The sequence below is a fragment of the Gavialis gangeticus genome, unplaced genomic scaffold, assembly GCF_001723915.1.
Source record: "Gavialis gangeticus isolate Ggan-Ray unplaced genomic scaffold, GavGan_comp1, whole genome shotgun sequence".
NCBI lineage: Eukaryota > Metazoa > Chordata > Crocodylia > Gavialidae > Gavialis > Gavialis gangeticus.
In genome coordinates, this window is record NW_017729032.1 from 160,768,673 (window position 1) to 160,783,268 (window position 14,596).

The 14,596-nt window shown below is 43.1% G+C and overlaps 1 protein-coding gene across 3 annotated transcripts in view; it reads right to left on the reverse strand.

Moving 5' to 3' along the window:
• LOC109303344 (P2Y purinoceptor 8-like) overlaps positions 1–9,168 on the reverse strand; it is a 105,312-nt gene extending 96,144 nt beyond the window's left edge. For 2 of the 3 annotated variants that reach the window (XM_019525548.1, XM_019525547.1), the window contains exon 1: positions 9,094–9,168. The gene's annotated coding sequence lies outside the window, so the exon portion shown is untranslated. The remainder of the gene's footprint in view (positions 1–9,093) is intronic. The other variant, XM_019525549.1, reaches the window with a different exon arrangement.
• Positions 9,169–14,596: the final 5,428 nt, after the last annotated feature.

Below are 14,596 nucleotides of genomic sequence, written 5' to 3' on the forward strand. Positions count from 1 at the left end.
ACTTTTGCAATCTCTTAGGCTCCGATGTTCAAATGCATTTTGAAGCTTAGGTGCCATTAGTAGCACCCGCATACTTAAGTTTTTAAGTTTTTACTCCTGGGCAATCCCACAGTGATATTTACGTGCATAAAGTTAAGTACAAGTATTTTGTTTGTGGGATAAGGGCTTAAAAGGCAGCAATTTAAATCCATCTATGCTCGACAGATATATGACAAGAGAAACACACTTACACTATGTGGCTTCCTTGGTAGAGGGACTTTCATTTACTATATGTCTGCCTAGTACTGAACACAACAGGACCCTAACCTGTTTAAAACTTCTTTGATACAACAGTACCAAATAATGATGGCCAGCATTATCCAACTGTTTTTAAACCAAAGTCCACTATGAATTATATGGCAAGACATTCCTATCTCTCCAAAGGGACAATTCTTCAGAATTGACCTACCTATACTAAGAGAAAACACCTTCACTGAAGAGAATGTCATACAGAAGCACAACCATATGTAACACATTGTCAATCCAGAGAAAGAGAGAGAGAGAGATTATGGCCATGTCCAGACCCATTGCAAGTCTATCTGCAACGTCATACACCACACATGTAGCTGTTCCCTGTGCTGCTACCTTGCAGCCCAGGAGGTTTTTTTGACCCTGGATGATCTCAGCGACCTAGGTAAGGCTGCTGGGGTCAACACAGTTGCTGGCCCCAGCCTGCCCTACCCCATCCAGGGTAACCTGCCACATGCCAGAAAGCACATGGCATGGGCATTCCCTGGGGACAAGCAGCAGCAGCACAAGTCTAAACCCATTCCCACTGAACTCAGTAGAAACTTTGCCAGTGAGAGAAACTAAACTCCTAAAAAAAGTCTATTCTAATTTTGTGTATAATGCTTCTTTCCTACAACTGAGATTTCTGATGTTAGCCAAGATAGGGTAGTTATTTGCTGTGGGTTTACTTTATCACGCCCCAAAATGTGCTTTTGTATTAATCTGACTCTAATATTATTATTATCTAGTATTTATAGTCCAGTGTCTTTTATAAGACAGTCAGGTTGGGCCTCCATTGTGCTAGGTGCTAAGGAAAGATAATAAACAGGAAGAGTTCCTCTTTCAAAGAATGTATAATATAGCTATAAGCAAGTGGGTTGAGGTGGATGGAAGCAACAAAAATAATTGCACAGAAACTGTGTTGAGCTAGGCACAGCAATAATCACACAGGAAGTACACAGAGCCTGGTTCAAAGAAAGTTTTTCTGTGTCTCTTCACCCAAGATAAAACAACAGAGATGAGTATATTTAGTTAGACTGTATACTCCTATATTTAGGAGACTGGATGCACACTTTGCTGGGGTTATTTAACCCCAGCAGTCTTTCCTGCCCAAAGCAGGGGGGCTTGGACAGGATGATCTCATGAGGTCCCTTCCAGCCCTAAACTTATGTGAATCTGTGCATCTGAGTTACTGTGTTGGTGGACCACAATGTGGGGATTTGAGGGTGGTGGCACAGAGCAGAGGACCTCCTAAGGTGCCTTCCAGTACTGTTTTTATGATGCTCTATGGACCAACACAGTCTAGAGCTCCCACTGAGCATCTAATGCAGGGGCGGGCAATTATTTTGGGCAGATGGCCGCTTACTGAGTTTTGGCAAGCCATCAAGGGCTACATGACACGCAGCCAGAGGCAGATAAATATACATTTTCTAAATTTTTAGGGGCCCTGCAGACTGCATAGAATGGCCTGAAGGGCCACATCTGGCCCATGGGCCACATTTTGCCCACCCCTGATCTAATGGATAAAGATCAAGCAGCAAAAGGCAGTTACAGAGTACCTACCTACCTGCTATATTAAGGGTAAAGATATGACATGCTGGTTTATATAGTGCTTCACATAAGCCACCAAACACTGTCACATAATAATGATTGTTTATTGACAACCGGGGCTGGACGGAAGCTAAGGTGAAAAGATCTGTAGCTTGTTGTGTACTCCCCCCAGTTGCTGGCTAGTGAAAACCATTTTGGAGTCACGTTTAAAGGCTTGCTAGTGGGTGTTTATGTCCTTTATTCTTCTCTTCAAGCTCCCTTGATACGGTATGGGTGGGCACAGAATAGAGCAGCTCATCTGCTTTATCGGCTGCTTTAAATTGCATCAAGATCTAGTTCAGTCATCAAGGTTGGAAGAAGAAAGAAGTGTGGTCAGAAAAATCTATGCCCTCCTTCCTCCTTCAAGAGAAAAATAGAGGACATAAAGGCATTAGGTTGCATATCAATAGAGGACAGAGTAGCAGAAAAACAGAATGTCCTCTATGATAGCCACCCTAGTGGCACTCCTTACCCTCCAACAGGTGTCAGTGATGTCATTAGCTCCTGCAGGAGAAACATCTGACCTCAAAATCAGGTCTTCACTTAGAATTAAAGGGCAAACTAGGTTTCAAAAGCTTATTTTGATAAGGCATTTATTTGTAATTGTATAAGGTACTACCTAAGGTATTTAACTAATGGTTTTGGCTCACAAAAGGTGTTTTGTATGATATACCTTTATTATATATGTACATATAGTATGCATGTGCGTGTGTGTGTGTATGGATATAAACACACATGCATACTATAAGGATGTACACACACACACACACACACAATTTTTATATTAATATAGTATATTGTTATAGATCTGTATCATAGTTTCATTCAGCTAATAGTCTTAATCTGGCTCCAAGAGGACTTTCAATGTGTTGTACTAGCATTCATCTTCTGGCAGTGGCAAAAATGAATGATCTGGATTTTGATGAGAGGGGATGTTTTGAAGACCTGTAAAACTGTACCATTTATTACTGTTCTGCAAATTTGGAGGACCTAGTGGGGAGGAGGTTTCTGAAAACATAGATTATACAGCACCTTTATCCTCCCTCATTTATTGTTCAGAAATGCCTGAGATGTTCTGCTGCTGCAGTGAAGGCACTCCTGTATGAACTTAGATACACAAATGAGGGGCTGAGGAACCTGAAAGCCAGGGTTTTCCTGGAGACATTAGGTGGGAAGACAACTAGAGACATGTCTACACTACAGTGGCAGTGTGTTCCAGCTGGGATGGTGGAAAGGTCCTGAGCACACATTATGTATGCACTTCCATTGACATACTTCAAGCTTAAAAATGTTACCTTGAGGCTTCTCAGGGTGTTTCTCCTGCATCAAGACCTTGGCCTCTGGCATGCTTGAAAGTGGTCATAGAGTAGGCTCATCATGCATTAAGGTATTGACAGTGGGAGGAGGTAGGCGGGACACTCAGGAACATCCTGATCACTTCAGTGTGCACCTGCTTTAGGAGTCTTGATATGCTGTCTTAGAGCTGGGCACCTTGGACTAGGAGTTGGGCCGCTGACTCCCACCTCCTACTTATTTGCCAGGCAGTCTGTGGGTTAGCTCTTAGGAAACCAGACAGGTTTGAAAACATGCATTGCAGGCAGAGGTCCATCAGCAAATCTCCTGGCTTTTGTTAGAATTTGGTTATAATTGCTGTGGTCACTTGGAATGCTTTGATTTCCATGAGCTGGTGTTTTTTAGACGATTGCAAAATGTTTGGCTTTTTCCATTGTTCAGTGCGTAACCTTATGCAATATTTACAACACATTCATTTGAATACTGAATTACATGTTTCCTCATGGCTATTTCTACACTGCTTCTTTCTATGGCAATGTAAAGCTTTCCTAATATTAGGGAACTTACTTTCACAGCATTTCCACATGTAACATGTGTAGGGGGGATTCTCATGACCATTTTAATATAGGGAGCTGGGGTGCAAAGAGCACGAAATGCCTAGGACCTGATTTTTTCAGAGTGCTGAAATCTCTGTAGCACCTTATGGTCCCAAAGTGCTGCTTCTATTGACTTCATTTGCAGCTGTGAGTACTCAGCCCTTCAACACATCAGGCCCCAGGTGCCTCATATGAGGAAGTAAAAAATGAGGAACTCACAATTTGCAGCCACCTGTGGAAGAACCTGGTGACCTGAGATCATTGTGATACTTTATTTTGAAGCACCTGGCACCAGATGAACCTCCTAAGTGAGGGGCCAATGGGAGAGCGAAGCCCCCTCAGACCACAGTCTGAAAGAACCAGCATGTTCTAGCTAATAGGAAAATTCAAAGGATAGAGCTGAGTCTTAAATCCCATGCTCCCCTCCTCCTACCCTGTTATTCTACTCAAGCCTACAAGGAGGAGTCTCTACAGACCGGAACCTGCCCCTGAAGTAGTGAGGTGTCTAAATTTGACCACTTTGTACACATTTTTATTGTTATTTTGTTGGGTTTTGGATTTGGCTTTCTCCAGCAGCATGCATGATCTGTGACAGAAGCAGCAATAGAAGTTTTCAACACCATGGTTTAAAATGTGGTATTCTAGCATGGGCAAAGAAATGCATTTTCCCTGGACCTTGTTTTGAAAAATGCTAGAAATATTTTTGCTGAACTTTTCTAAAAATATTTGTTATGAAGCAAACAATAAGCAGGGAAAAAAATGGAATTTGAAAGAGCTCTAAGCAACTGACTTCTGGGTCACATAATAGAAACAGTTTGACAACTTTTGACAACAGTTTGACAACTTGGAGGATATGTACCACTATGGGCACTGCTACATCACTCATCATCACTCCTTTGGTGTTATCTCCCCATCTTGAATGGATTCCGGCAGGTTTCTACATAACTGCTGGTGATAACTGATGTTAGTTCAGTTGAACACATTGTGTGCTAATGGGGAGAACAAGGATTTACCTGGTAGCTGTGTTTGTCTGAGACAAAAAGACATACAAAAAACTAGAATTCTTGGTTCCAAAATGATACCTTTTATTAGACCAACTGGGAGATAGCAAGAAAATTGTCCTTTTCTGCAAGCTTTTGGGATCAAAGTCTCTTCATCAGGCTCTGGGAAAAGTATAGATGGTACAAGATGGTAAAAAGTCCCCATAGGTAGGAAATTAACTTCATTTTTGCATAGAGGGAGCTGAAATAGAAGGCTGTCCCTCTCATGGACCCAGAGGGAGACAGCCTTCCATCTTCAGCTCCCTCTGTTCAAAAATGAAGTTTAGTTCCTACCTATGGGGACTTTTTACCATCTTGTACCATCTATACTTTTCCCAGAGCCTGATGAAGAGACTTTGATCCCGAAAGCTTGCAGAAAAGGACAATTTTCTTGTTATTTTCCAACTGGTCTAATGAAAGGTATCATTTTGGAACCAAGAATTCTAGTTTTTTGTATGAGGAGAACAAGTGCACATACAGGAGCATTTTGATCAGTTGGTTCTGAAACACTGGCTTTTCAATAATGTTGCTTTAATCACTGTCTCTTGGAAATTGTTCCTCAACCTTATAATAGTAGTTATTTAACCATTTCTGTGATGTTTAACTGAAATAAATCCTTGCTCAATTCCATCCTTAAAATGCCATGTTCTAGAATACCCCCTTACTTGATTAGTAACTGTCTATGAAATATATATAAACTATTATGTATGAAAACTTGCTAGAAATAATGCAACCCTTTCCACCTTAAAAAATGGGTTCAGCTTACGGCAACTCCCTAGGGAACTGGTCTTTTATTGATTGGAGCTGATACTTCCACAAATAGATTTTACTCTGTGTACCTGTGTAAAGTGCAAAAAGGAGCTGGGGAAAGTCTTTACAAATAATCTATGACTGAGAAACATAGTTTAAAAAAGATAAAATTTCACGATATATCCAAGTTCAAAGAAGCATTGAGACCACTTGCTAGCAGAGTTTTAGAATGTGCCACTTTTTAGAAAGGTCAGCAACCACAACCGAGACCAGATCACTAAAAAAGCTGATCAGCCAAGAGGTCCTTTCCTCTTGTCCTTTTGAATGTATCTTTTCTTGTGTTCATATTAGTTGGAACAAGCATGTGTTCTGGAAGTGTCTGGTAAAGGACTGTGTGAAGAAAGGAAATTAAAAGGTATAATGGAAGGCATGCCTCCCCAAAAAGGGAGAACCAAAGTTGTGGTGAGAGGTCTTCAATGTACCATGAGTTTTGATAATGAAGAAGTATGTGTTTTGGCATTTACAGTTTTGCATCAACTGTGTTGTACCTGTAGTCACCTTAATTGCTTTACAAGGAATATCTCTTATATGTGTATTCATTTTCTAGGTATGGCATTTTAATGCTTAATTCCAATTTTGTTTCTAGTGTACGAACCTGTGGAGCTATAATTAACTAGAGTGCATCAGCAGCTAACCGTTAACTCTTCTCTACTGTAGGAAAGCATCTGACAGGAAAATATAGCTTCTCATAAAAAAAGCTGCATGAACACCTAGCTCTGAGATAGTAGGTTTATGTACTCTTGACTGTCTATCAATCAAATTTGTACAGAGTGTGAACTTAAGTTATAATATGAATACTGGTCAAATTCAACATTTAAAAACGACCTATTATATCAGATCTACTCAGAATCCACCTCTTTTCCAGGTTTTGTTTATGTGGTCGGTGCTTTTAAGATACACTGATCAACACTGAAAAATGAGGCGGTCATGGGAAGATTTCAGTCAGAGCCCCAGTTGAAAAGCTTCCTAATTAAAAAATATATGAAAAACATTTCAAAACACAAACAATTCAATGGCATAAAAATTAATCCTGTGTAAACTTTGACATTGATTAGCATTACATTTAGAAAAATACCTGGATTACTCATTTTAAACCATTTTTAGAATGCAGCCCTAAGCATGGAATCACTGTCAGATTTCCTCCATGTGAACAGTGAGCCTGAAAGTGCTTTTTTTGGAACCTGAAAGTCACTATGTTATTTACCGCCAACTTCAGGAAAAAAAAAATAATAGCAACTATGTGTAAATCAAACACACGATTTAAATATCATTGAGATACAAAACTGGAACTTTACAGTGACATTTCTATTAAATCATTTTTTGGAATGGAAGCTTTCTTTTACATGTGTATTTAAAGAGAATTAAATGCTTTTAGATAACGTCCAAGAGCAAGAAACAAAAAGCACGGCAACCAACTGAACCCATCAATCTACCAGTCATCAGAACTGCAGTTGTCAGCAGTGTGGCCTCTTCTGCATTTCTGTTCATTTTTAAACCAAGTGACTACTGTGTAATTATGAAGAGACAATAAATGTGGAACACCACTGTTATTTTAGCAGACTTTAAAATGCCCTTTTGCTTAGTCCAGTGACAGATTGTCATGAACAAGCCATGGGTGTCCTATTCCCCACATCTCATTGCAAGAGTTGTATAGAGAGAGCCAAGGATGGTTTATTTCATCATGTTAACAGTAGAATATAAGAAAGATTATGAAAACCCTTCCCCCTCTCCAGTCCCCCCTCCAGCCATAACCCACCCAAAACGCAGAGGTCTTTAGTGGGTAGACCACATTTACCACAGTCAGTTCCCCAAATAGATTTGATTTTCATTTTTGTCGCTGTGTTTAAACTGCTCTTTTCTCCAGTGCAGTGTTCTTTCTCTCCCCTCTTCACACCATCCAAAGTCATTGATCCCAATTAAGAATAAATGACAAAAATATTTAAAAACTACTGGGCTAATTCATGTGCTTACAGTTACCAATGAGATAAAACAATACATAGTTAATTGCAGGCACAGGAGACACCATTTGAAAATGGTCCTACGAAAGGAAGGCACAAAACTCCTGTGTGATTTTGGGCCAATCTCTTAGGCTATGCGTAGACTACAATCAAGAAATGCCCGTGTGTAATCAAAGGCGAACTAACTTTAATCTACCTAGCACTGGTGGGCTTCAGTCCAGACAGTACAAGGCTGGCTGGGATCCTGGATACTAACTTGGATGCTGTAGTCTGCCCTGCTGGTACCTGAGGTAACTAGATTAATGATAATTTAGTATGCTTCTATGCGCGCTATAATCATGCATCGGAGTGCTGTAGACCTATCCTTAATCTCTCGATTCCTTTTCTGTAAGGCGATACTGGTAGCACTTCCCTTTCAAACAGGGAAGGGAAGGGTCCTCACAACAGACTGTTGTGAGGACCATAATATGGTAATGGTATAGTAATATATATATGTAGGATAGATATGCCTTGGGAACCCACTGAAAATTGATCTAAGTCACTTAGATGTTTTTCCAGATTTTATTTAGCCCCTATTTTTTGTATATTGTTCAATATTTAACAAGCAAAAGGCACTTTTTCCAAAACAGCAGTTACAGACAGATAGCTGATGTCTAAATATTAAAACATTATTAGCAAAGGTCACTTTCAACATTTAGCCTGTGGTAACTGGAACATATTCAGGAATCATTAAAGAGAGTTAAATCTTACATTTCTCTTGATGATCTGCTAGGCCTACAAGCAACATTTTTAACTCTTTTACCATAGTAGTTTCTCTTATACTGTCTTCTGAAGGACAGCAAATGAAGCATGCAGGTGAGTACTGTACCCTAAGCAGCCATGTGCTGCTGTCACACTGTCTGGATTACATGTTTATACCATAAGGATGTCAGTAAAGCTCTTAGTAAAATCGTATCTTTTTATGATATACATAATATGTACCGATTTTATGGGGTGGGGAGGGGAGGTTTGTGTCTGCTGTAAGCCTCACTGCACATCTCAGTCTTAGGATGAGTATAAATCAGGACTCTGCAATTATTCAAGGTATCTGTCTGGTTCAGTTAAAAAACTCGGCACAAAATTCTTCATTTATTACTTACCAAAGCTAAAAATTGATTTTCCTTCTATTTTTAAAATATTAGTTGACATTCATTACAGCTATTACTGTTCTTCTTACCAAAAGAAAAATACACACCCTTTATCTCTACATTCTGACAAGTGATTTATGCTGAATTCACATCTTTAACTCTGAGTTCTCTTGTCTGCTGCTCTACCTCCTGTAGTAATTGTGAGAGATAGCAAAGTTATGCCTTATAATAATTATTTTATTTCTAAAGTCCACAGTCATCAGACATATATAGCTCATCACTATGCAATGAACTTTGCGCCTTTTTCTGTGAATAACGAACATGGCCAAATGAACCAATCTTTACACTGCCTACTGAGAAACTAATTTAAAAAACTAAGCAAGAAAAATAAGGGAAAAGTTGTCTTTCTTACCTGTTCCAGGCTGAACTGTGGAGCATGAAATGCCTTTAGATAATACAGAGGGCTTGAGGTTCCACTCGCTCAGTGTTCTCAGGAAATGACCATATATTTATGCAACCGTTAACTGTTTCCTCACTCAAGAAGGGAAATTAAGCATCTCTTTCAATTTAAAAAAAAATATTGGTAATAAGTCCCCCTTTTTAAGTATAGTGTTGTAGTGCTTGACATGTTCTGTACCTAATTTATGTGTCACAATGGAATATGAAACTTGCAAGAAAAGAGATGAGTCTTACTAAGTAGGTAAAGGAAAACAAGTATAGCTAGTGTACATACTTCAAAGTGAAAACAAAGAAGTGTTCAAAAGTGGCAAATTAGTCAGTTAGAAGCCTTAGAGGTTTTCAAAAAGACTTTCAACATTCAGGAGCCTTAATCTCACAGAAAGTCAATAGCATTACAGCTATTGAGGCCTAGGCCCCATACAAGGACTTTGACTATGCTGAGAGTTGCAGCGCATAAGACTTAGATGCCTGGTCACAGATCCATTCCCCTGAATCAAATACTGGGCCTCTCCATGTCATGCCTGAAGAAAGTTAGATCCACAAAAGCCAGTGTGAGGGGTGGGGAGCAATCCTAAGCCAGTCATATGAAACTCTGAGGTTAGGTTTGTGTCTAAGTCCTAGAGATGGTGGAGGTTTGACAGTTTACTTGTGGCTGCAAAAAGGTCCTTCCCTCCATGCAGGATTCCCAGGCCTGATCTGTATCTGTCTCTTTAAGGTAGGTGTCTATGCTTTCTTTCAAACACAAGTGCAAAGTGAATTAGCATCTCTCTTTTGGGATATGGCTGGAAGGAGAGTAAATGCAGGTGCCCATTTTTAAACAATTGTCTTATGGTTAGAAGTTTAAAACCCACAACCCCTACCTCCCAGCAGACTGCCAAGATATCTGGTACAGTGAGGGACCAGGGGCTTGAATTGTCTTTGGCTAAAACTCTTCCAGCCTGCATAGACTGGAATACCTGATTACTCCTTGGGTTGGAAAAAGAAAGGGAGAGTGTGGCCCCATTGTATGGTGCTTACCAGGGAAAGGGACAATCTGTATCCTAGTCCTGCTTCAGAAATCTTGTTGATGTGTTTCTACATTAAACTGTCTTTGGATAAAATCCAGAAGTACTTGGCAGAGCTGGGACTGGAATCTCCCTCTGCTGGGTGACTGCCTTCATGCTAATATTGTCTTCCTCTTTCTGGTGCAATTCATATTTAAATACTCCATGTACTGTAGTGTGCAACAATGTCAACAGGTAGGTGTGAAAGTGTTTCCCCCGCCCACTCACCCAAAGCTGTAGATTTGTGGTTAGGTGTTCTCCTGTGAGATGAAAGATGTGGACTTGATGTGCTCACCTCACTTATAGGAGAGAAATTAAGCCAAGCCTTCCACAGCTTGGCTTAGTGCTCTAACTAGCAAGTTACTGATAAGGGCCTGAGTTCCTAGAGTTACTTTGAAGAGCAGTGTTTTTGGAAATGTTGCTTTAAGCATTCTCTCTAGTAGGGAAACTCCTATGTTCTCTTGTCACTTTCATTTCCAATAATGCATTGTTCAACTTCTAGTTCAGCCATTTGCCATAGACAGCCCATGCTTGTTTAAGCCTTGAGCACTAGTAGGGGTCACAAGAGCCCTGTATTAGTAGGGGTCATAAGAGCCCTGTATTCATTCCTGCCCAGGGCAGGGGGTTGGACTAGATGATCTGCTCAGGTCGCCTCTGACCCTACTTCTATGAAACTGTGAAACACTTAGGACAGGTTTGAAGTTCCACGATGTGTATGTTCAGAATCCGGTGCGCTCTTTGTTTTTGTTGAATAAACTGCTATTATGATGGATGACATTCTTTAATAAACTCAGAGTTTAGCTAATGCCAGACCCAGGGGTCTCTACTCCTGCCTTTGGAACTTTGATCAAAAGTCCACTGAAAATTAGGCTCCGTTGACTTTATTGGGCTTTGGAGGTGGGTTTTTTTGATGCAGACTTTAGACCTGAACCTGGGATGCCTGTAATAATGGGAGGAATTTTGACAGGGGAAACAGTTATCAGAGTGTTTTGTATGGGGGACTGGAGAAGGAAATGAAGTGGAACATATTTGGCCTAAGAAGCCGTGTAGCCACATCTGGGTGCATATAGTTTAAGCTATACATTACGAGTCTAATATTAATCAAAAGTGTAGTCAAATAGTCTCATCATGGTGCCTCTTTTCACATAGGAACAGACCCTTTGTTTTTATAAACAAGCTCTTACATATGCAAAACAAATGAGGCTTCTAGAAAAGCTATTAACACTCAAACTAGCCACCAGAAGTAGATTTCAAATTCACTTTATGGGCATGTCCACACATGCAAGCATGTGCACTTGCAGCAGCTCAAATAGAAGCGGTGCAAATTTGAGCTGGGGCTTTTTGCCTCAGCGCATGTGCTCAGACATGCTTTTTGTTAAGGAGCAAATTGTGCCACTTGGGGCAAAATAACCCTGCCTGGCTCCTCCCAGATCTGCAGCCAGGGGGAGCTAGAGCTTGGGGCCAGCACCTGTGCTGTCCCCAGCAGTGTAAAAAGACACCCTATCTTGGCCTGATCTGTACAGAAAGCTGCCCTGGCAAGCAGCTCAGGGCTACTTGCTCTCAGGAGCTCCTGGGGCCCAGCTAATTGGTATCTGGGGACACTATCCCTTGTGCCAGCTGGACCGCTGCAGCAGCATCCCAAAGCCATTTTTAAAAATACCCCAAAATTCATGTTCTTCAATAATTAAAACAAAAGAGCACTCTACACACACACACACACACACACATATCTATAGAGAGAGAGACAGAGAGACAGTGATCAGTTGGACAATGCTTTATTGGTATATTTACAATATTAAAGCAATTTGGAAGCCTACCAATGTCTCTGTCATTATGATAAAAATAAAATCTAAATACCTTTATGTGCTGATGTATGCTTTTGGTTTTCTTCGCACATGATAGGTATGTGATGGGGGGACATGGTGTTTGCAGGAAGGGGGTGGGAAAGAGTGTGGGAGAAGGTGGATGGGTGTGTGTGTGTGTGTGAAGGGATGTGAGCTGGTGTGTGGGTATGTGTGGAGCAATTGCTGGGGGACTGTGGGTGTGGGGACCTTGTGGGGGGGCTGCTCAGGAGAGGTGGGTCTCCTGGCCCCCACAGGGTGAAGCCCCCCTCCCACAGCACATGGAATGCCCCACCCACAGGGCCCCAGCTCCCCCCTGGAGGGCCACAGCCCCCCTGCCCAGGGCCTATAACTTACTTTTCACAGTAGCAGTGGAAGTGGGGTGCTCTGAGCCTGCTGCTGCCAGCTCCCAGCTCTTGGGGACTGTGTGCTAGGCCCAGCCGGGTCCTACCAGCCCTGGGGACTCTCTGCTGCCCCGCCGGTCTAGTTCTGTGACAGCAAGACCTGGCGCACCACACAGGGACCATGTTCCAGGCCCAGCCGGGTCCTGCCAGCCCTAGGGACACTCTGCTGCCTGGCCGGGCCAGTCCCTTGTCAGCAGGACCCAGTGTGGCACATGGGGACCATCTCCGGGTGCTGTGGGCCCTGAAGCTGCTCGTGCTGGCTGACTGGGCCAGTCCCTTGGTGGCAGAACCTCGCATGGCATGTGGGGACTGTGTGCCAGGCCCTGCCAGCCCTGGGGACCCTCTGCCACCAGGCTGGACCAGTCCCTTGACAGAAGGACCCAGTGCAGCATGTGGGGACCTCATGCTGGGACCAGCTGGGTCCTGCCGGCCCATGAATACCACCCCCCCCCACTTATCTTGGACAATACTGAGGGCCGGGGCAGCAGGAGAACCAAAGCCAAAACCAGAGCAACTCTTTTGCTGGCTCTGGGCATGGTCTGAGACTGTGCCTTTCTCCGCTGTTCTGTGGAGCAGTTTTTTTTTGACCCCTTGATATTGAGGGGTCTAATTTTCTCCCCGCACTGCAAACTTGCAGCACAGGAAACATTTTTTCATTCCTGCATGTGCCTCTTGCCCCACCTCAAAGGGGTTTGAGATGGAGCAAGAGGCACATGCATTCTCATTTGGACACACCCTATGTGTCTGCAGCAGGGCACTGTTGGTGCCTGACACTTTAAGGTCTCAGACAAGCAGCCAACAGGTGCTTGACTGTGGCAGCCATTTTAGATCTCCGGCAGCTGATATAAACGGAGCAGTTTGCTGCTGGCAGGCTAGGCAGAAACATTGCCTGGCTGCAGGCTAAATGCTATAGCTTGGAGATAAGGGCAGGCACTTAAGGGGATGGTTTGGAGGCTCCTGGTCCTGCACATGACCTAAAACTTCACCCTGCTGGGAGTGGGTGGCCTGGTGGGGGTGCCAGTGGTCCAGAAGCCCCCAGGAAATGCCAGGCCAGTTACCACCTTGGTGAAAGGTGGGTCAGGGTGCCTTAACCCCTAGCTCCCACAACACTGTGGGTACAAGGGGCCAGGTATGGCTATGGCCACCTGAGCTGAAGGAGGGTGTAAGACCCACACAGGGCCAGGCATGGCCATGGCCACCTGACCCCCTGCCAGGGAGGGAAGCCCAGTGGCCCCAGTGAGGGGATGGGTGTGGAACCCCAATGAGGGGGAAAACCAGAGGGATGGGAGCCCAGTATATGCATGCATGAGAGTATAGGGTTGCCTGGTGTGGGGTGTGGGGAGGAATTAGCCCAGGGTTCAGCCCAAGGCCAGACCATGCACAGCAGGGGAACTCGCGGGAACCTAAGGGACTAAGTAGCAAAGCCAGTATGTGGGTAACAAAGCCTGATGGCCCAGAGGGGTCGCTCAAGGAGGAGCAGAGCAGTGGAGTGTGGCCCAGTAATGGACCATATGCCAGAGACCGTGTTGAGAGAGGGGCAGAATGGAAGAGGCCTCCTCTAAGAGAGGAGGTGGTATGAATGTGTGTATGTGTGCAGCCCAACTTTAGACTCAGTTTGCTCTGGTCTCAGGCCAGAAATAATATTAACCTGGATGCCATCTGCAAGGCTTGGGCTGTGGTGTAGGGAAGGATTGGAGCTGCAAATAGTGCCTCTGGCATTGGGGCAAGAATGGGAAGCCTCCCACCTAATTAATACCATAATTATATATCATCAAGGTGTGGCAGGAGAGGAGGTGGATGGTTGGCTCAGAAACAGGTGGGTGGGCCAGTGACAGAGCAGCCCCAAGAGCCCTCTGTTACAGTGTCCATACAGAAGTTTTCCAGCTGCAAAAAACTGGTATTTTGGCATTTATGCATAGTCTGCAATTTCATCACACATCTAAAGTCCACACAGCTACTGAGCATGTTCAGTAGGGTTAGTACTAGCTGGGCTATTATACAATTATGTGCACATGTACCTGAGAATAAGTGAGGGGGGGAAAAAGCTGTTTTATCCCTAATCATTGGGTGTATCTACACATACCTATTAATGCACAGCAATAAACTCTGGAGCCCAGGTGTGCATCTGCACATGTGGCTGACATTGCAGCATGTAGAGTTGAATCAAA